The 6417-nt window shown below is 43.4% G+C and overlaps 1 protein-coding gene across 4 annotated transcripts in view; it reads right to left on the bottom strand.

Annotated features, from left to right (window-relative positions):
* RASSF8 (Ras association domain family member 8) overlaps positions 1 to 6417 on the bottom strand; it is a 74347-nt gene extending 67930 nt beyond the window's left edge. For 3 of the 4 annotated variants that reach the window (XM_041468684.1, XM_041468685.1, XM_041468683.1), the window contains exons 1-2: positions 6334 to 6385; positions 653 to 800 (exon numbers count right to left, since the gene is read on the bottom strand). The gene's annotated coding sequence lies outside the window, so the exon portion shown is untranslated. Of the gene's footprint in view, positions 1 to 652; positions 801 to 6333 lie in introns of all 4 variants that reach the window. The other variant, XM_041468682.1, reaches the window with a different exon arrangement.

The raw sequence follows: 6417 nt of genomic DNA, 5'->3' as shown, positions 1-6417 counted from the left end.
TGGAGGCAAGGAAGAAACCCCAGGGAAAAATTTTTAAAAAAAAAAAAAAAAAAAAAAAAAAAAAACCAACCCAAAAAAACTGAAAAACCACCATAATCACTTCCTGGTGGGCAAGGACAAGGGCATTCAACCACTGCCATATGTTTTTCTCCAGATAGGAATTATTATTCCAGATACAACTTAGTTAATATTGCCAGCCACACAGCTACAATGGCACATTTAAGAATTTGCTCTCTTGATTCCCAATACCAACTTCTAAATATTATCAGCTGTGGCATCTTCATACTTTCTTCTCCAGGAAGATGCTGACATGTGCAGCCACTGATGAGTTCCTTTTAACTTTCCCTCATAGGTCACATAGAAGAGGGAGAAGAAAGACATGGACAGACACAGATTTTACAAGTGTTTAAGTGCCTAAAAATGGTGCAATTTAATATGGAACTGGGGGATTTGCATCAATGAGCGCTCTCTTCTGTTTGCAAGGCAAACTGACTTCTTTATAAATTTCACTTAATGCCACTAGTTAGAATAAGCATTAGTATCAATCTATTGGATAATTGCTATTAATTCACTAATTGTCAAGGTACATGCAACTTTTATATGGCTTCAAGCTTAGTATTTAAGAAACACAGACTGACAAGCAAATACCTACCTTTTAGAAAGCAAGAAATTATGCTCTGCTCTCAATAATCCCATTTTACTCAGAAGGAGGTAATCACCATCAGCACAGGCATGGCAGGAGGGAGTAGAAGGCAGAGGAGAGAAAGCAGATCAGATCTGTTGAAGATCTCCAAACAGCCCTGTGACAAGAACAGCAGACCCTTCAACCCCTAAAGCCACACTGTCTTCCCACTTCAGCACAGACACAAAACATCTGGCTGCCCAGTGGAATTACAGCCTCTCTTTATCCATGCTCACAGAACTGCTGACTGAGAGTAAAACCTTAAGTTTCCAAAGGTTCTTCCGGAAACTCCAAACTCCTTTCAAACAACAGCTTGGAAACATTGACACACACTTCAGGAGTCCAAAAATATTTTAGCAAAATACTTCCAGTTCACTTGAAGCAAAAGGAAGTTCCAGCTCTGAAGATTCCTGGGGAGAACACAATATAAAGAAAGCACTGAGAGCCTGGCCAGTTTAAAACTGGACAATGCAGAGGCACATCAATGTACAGGCTGGAAACATGTCAGGTACTGTTGCAGGAAGGGAAGTAAAACTCAAGGTTACATTGAGTACAGCTTTCAAAGCAAGTAAATAAATTCCAACTACGATGTCAAGCCTGGAGCAAGGGCAGAAGCTGGAAGTCAGCTGCATTACACATTTCTAGAAGTTTCCCTCCCCTTTCCACTCAAAGGAGTAGTAAGGCAATAAAATCTGACGTCTCAAAATACCATGAAACCATCACAACCGCCAACATGGGGAAAAAGAATTCTCAAAGGCATAAATGTCACATCACAGTACTAAGGAGAGAGCAATACCACAGGAGAGGACAACATTCAAGCTCACCTTTAAAGCTGTGATGCTTGCTAGCAGGCGAAAAACAAATCCTGGAGTGCCTCACAACCCTTCCAAGCTCAAATATCCTCTTAGTGCATCTGCATGAGCATTTTCCATTGACAAAGAAGGTTAAACCCTCTTAGCTGAAACATACATTGCTCTATCTACAGTGCTCATTCCAATCCTCAAAATTAATGTCAGTCCCATAAAGAAAAACTTCAGGGAACTTCACAGGTTATCCATGGATTACTTGTAGCCTCTCTGCTAATATTTCCTCTAAGTTCCACTGTCTGGGACCACATAGAACACACAGGCCATGATATGAAGATTCAGTTGGCAATGACGGGTGTACACGTGTCTTGCACAGCAGACGCTAATGCTGGAATTTAACTAAAAACATAACTTGGAATTCTGCAGGTTTTTTTAGTTACTGTGGATGAAATTGTGAAGTGTTTTCCCAACCTCAATTTGACAGAGCACAACGTAATTGGCTGCCATGTAACTTTACTGCTCATATGTTGGAGCTGAAATTAATCCAGTAATGTGTATCACTACCTTGGGAGACACAAGTGATCAACAGATCACTCTCTGCGAACTATCCCATACCTATGGGAAAAAAAAATCTTTTTATAAATATTTACTCATTTAAATTACAGATCTATCTTGCTACCTGCACAGAGGAGACTACAGAGATAACAGTCTGTCCTTATTACCATTCCTCCCTTCTTGTGCTAAAGATAGCATGGAGAGTAAAAATAAATAAATCCTCAACAGCATTAGGAATTAGAATGTTGAAAGATACCCCAGATGAGGAGCCTTATCTCTCCTGGCTGGCTGGGAGGGCAGGGGGGCTCTGGCCCACAGAACTTAAGCCTCCCCTAGGTGGTCTCTTGCAGCACACTCTACTCCCAGCTGTAATTGCTCATCAGTCCTAACTGGATGCCTGACCACTCTGGAACAGTTCAGTAGAGTATTTAAACAGATGGATGGTACAGGCCACTGGAACAAACCCCATTTTTCCCTGGCTGCAGCTCTCTTTCAGTGCATTCCTTTGAAGTATGTTCCACTGAGGAATAAACAACAGCTGAGAAACATGTGTTATCATACAATACCGAGCGCAGCCACAGCACTGCACAGCAAGATGCTTTTGTGCAATAATCCTGCACTACAGCAAGCATTACAGGGTCTTTTGGTGTAGATGAGCCCATTTTCCAAGCACAACAAGAAAGTAAACAGATTCCTCCCTCCTTAAGGAGTGACTCAAAAGCAGAAAGCTGAATTATGCAGATTTCTCAAGCGCCTGTCAGCTGAAAGCTCACAGTGCCTGTCTTCTAGAGTCCTCTCAGATACATTAACACTCTCCATATTTGTCATCACAAAAATGACCAGATGCTTGCAGAGATACAGGTGAAGTAACAACCCAGAGGGGTCTGCAGTTCCTCTGGCAGATGTGACAAACCCCTGTATCTACAGCTCAAACCCACCTACCTTTCCCAAGCAGGATAAGTTTTGTGATCTCAACTTCACAGGTGACAAACTGGATAGAGACTCAGCAGGATGGCACTGCTCAGTGCACACAGACCACTCAACCCCCTCCCCACACTTTATCAGCACAGAGAGAGATAACATACAGCCCTCAGAAGAGCCAGGGGAGAAAACACCATGACCATCCCCTTATCAGCCAGGAAAACCACTCCTGTCAAAGGCATGAGATCACTGCATGCTTTGAAGGGGAACAGTAAGGGTAAGAAGAATTAGTTATTTATGAAACTGAATTTGAGACTAGATTTGCTGTCCAGATTCAGAAGCACAGCGCTGGCTATGTGCATATGCAGGAGGACAGCAAGTTATAAACACACAACATGTATATACACACAAACACTCCTATACTTGCCCAATAACAACTTTCTACAGAACCGAGTATCATTTTCCCTGGAGAAAAGCAACAGGTCAAAGCCTCACACTTACAAAGTACCCCAGTCTCAAATGTTACAGGAAGGCAGGCATTGAGATTGTAATAAATCTCATCACACTGTAAAGTCCCAACCCCACTACGAAAAAAACAGGAAAACCCAGGCTTTCAAAAAAGCCCCAGAAAACATTTACATTTAGTGTCAAGATACAAGTCTTAAAGACTTAAAAACCCAAACAAAAACCCTAAAATTAGAAAGCAAACACACTGGTCGACTGAGCTAAGTTCATAATTACAGACCTCACAAAATAAAATTATCATGAACAGCAAGCATCACGCTGAGGGGGGTCCTCAGCCCAGTCCTCACAGCACAGTTTTCCACTCTGTAATTCAGTTTAACAGTTTCTTTCTGGAGAGGTCAATGCTGTCCTTCATAGTCAGCTTGAGTCAGACTTAAGGGACCATAGCAAAAGCATGCACTGATACTGTCAGAGATATTCAGAGGATAAAAATAGCCCTAGTCTCAAAACCTTTGCGGCAATATAAAAATCCAGTGTTGCTCCAAATAAATGGTGATGCTCAAGATCCCTACAACTTTCCAAGAAGGAGTATCAGCACGAGCCAAACTACCACCTTATCAGCAATCAGGACGACAACTGAACATTTACATGCAATTATTCTTACAAATAATAAGAAATAGCACTTAAGAGAATCGGGGCAATCTCAGTATCCTGGGAGGTGCAGGCAGGAAGGCAGTTTAGCAGGAGGTCACACTGCCCTGCGATGGCAGAAGCAGGAACAGAACCCACCATCATCAGTGTTCAACTGCACTTTCAGCAACTCAATCTCCTTCATTCCTTTTCAGAGCTTCCCTCAAGCAGATTTTAAGAAGTTATATTAATCAACTTAATCTGGCTCTTCAGAATTGTTGCTGGTGTTTCCAGTAATGGTTCAAAGTAGTTTTGAAAGACTTAAAACTTCTTGCTAAATATGACTTAGTATTTTTCTCCTCCTATTTCCCACTATGCCAAACATTTCGTCTCCAGAAAAGATTAAAAACAAGATTAATTCAAACAATGGATCAAATTCTACTGGGCTCCCAAAGGTGGAAAGGATGGAGAGATTACTTAACTGTAAGAAGTGAATCACCTTTATCTCTCAGTTGTCCTAAAGGGCACACAACTAAGTACAATGAATCCCAAGCAGTCATTTCAGTTCCCTCAGCAATTCATTCCGTATAATTTTTTTTTTCTGCTCTAAGACTCAGAGAAGTACTTCCAATTGTCTACTTTCCAATGAGATCATCAAACAAAAAGTTAATCCGAAATTAAAATTTCTCTCTTTAAAAAAAAAAAAAAAAAAAAAAGCCGGGGAAAAGTAAGGCTGATTTTATTTCCAGTTCAGCCACGTGGTGTTTTGGACTTTTGGAACAGTACCTGTCAGAGGAGGCAATGTAACAGAAGTAAGAACCAACCCCAATCAAAAGAGTTGACAGTTCATTCACAACCTACACATTCTCTACAGAAAAAGACAGAGCCCTTTACTTTCACAGCACTTAACGCAATCGCACCGGGCCCAAACACAATTAGCAGGGAACCTGAAAGCTCTTAAACAGGCGTCTTGCAGAAATCATTCGCCAATTGATTTGATCGCTCTCCACAGCCCGGCAAACACTCAACTTCAACGTGTGATACTGACCAGAGCTGAGGCAGAAATTCACAGGTCCTCCGAATCAGACTTCCTAAACCTCCGACAGCACTTTTGGCCACAGAAGCGAGCAGTTTCCTGCGATTTTGTTAAATGTGTCAACCTCCGACACACCTGCAGCTTGGGGATGGGAGGCGTGACAGGTGTAATTCCAAAGGGGTCACCGGAATCTGTAACCTCCCCCTGCCCCCTTATTTCCCACACTGACGAAACCCACGAGCAACACTGAAATGCAGTTTAGGACTACGTTTAAATCACCATTCTGCTGGACAGATAACAGGCTGGCACACACCAGACTAGCACAACCCCAAACCGGACCCTGGAGCCGACCTCCCCAACACCACTTCAGATCTGGAGAAAGAAAGCAGCAGAATCTATTTCCTTACTCTTTAAAGTTCATGCCTCTGTATTGTCCTACCGCACTGTATTTGCTTAAGCTTTACTCATCAATAGTATTCCACCAGAAAAAAAAACCAAACCAAAAAGTCTCATGCATTCCCTGCCGGCAAAACACATTTTCTTCTAATCTTTCTTCTAACTAGGGAAGAAAAAGAGAGAGGGAGGTGTTGGGGCAGGAATCAAAGAGATTAATCGTGAAACAAACCGGCACTGCCCGAAGAAGGGGGAGAAGAAAAAAATACCAAAACAAACAGTCCACGTAGCAAAAGGGGGGAAAAAATGAAAAGGACAAAAATAGGTTTAATTTTCTTTCCGGTGACAGGAAGAGAAGGGGAAAGAAAACTACTACAAAGATTTCCTTGTGTAAGAAAAGTAGGTTTTGAATTCCCTTCCTCAAGGACACCGAAAAATATCCCTTACTTTTCCACGCGATGCCCAGAGGATGCCAAGAGAGAGGAAAAGCCGGAGGAAGCCGGGGAAGTAGTGAAGGAAGAAGCGAAAGGAGCGAAGCGAGTGCGAGAGGGGGAAGGGGGGGGACGCCCGAGCAAAAAAAAAAAAAAAAAAAAAAAAAAAAAAAAAATACCCCAGAAACAACAGGAAAAGAAAGCGAAAAAAACCCAAGAAAATCCGAAGGGAGATTGGAAACGGGCGAGAGGGACGGGAAAGTTGGCGAGTGAGTAGGAGGCAAGGAAGGGTCACAAACCCCCCAGCGGGGACGAGCCGGGAGCCGCCGGAGAGGGGTTGCGGAGCCGGGAGAGCGAGCGAGGGACGGAGGGAGCGAGCGGGGCAGGGGAGCAGAGCAGGGGAACAGGACTTACCGCCCGTCCCCTCGCTCGCCGCGCCGGCAGCGGCTCCGGGCGCCCGTCCCGCGGCGGCTCCGGGGCAGCGCCAGCGGCCGGCGG

This window comes from Pyrgilauda ruficollis, unplaced genomic scaffold, assembly GCF_017590135.1.
Source record: "Pyrgilauda ruficollis isolate IOZ18807 unplaced genomic scaffold, ASM1759013v1 scaffold227, whole genome shotgun sequence".
NCBI lineage: Eukaryota > Metazoa > Chordata > Aves > Passeriformes > Passeridae > Pyrgilauda > Pyrgilauda ruficollis.
Note: the sequence above shows the minus strand (reverse complement) of the source record. Positions and strands in the feature narration are given on the sequence as shown.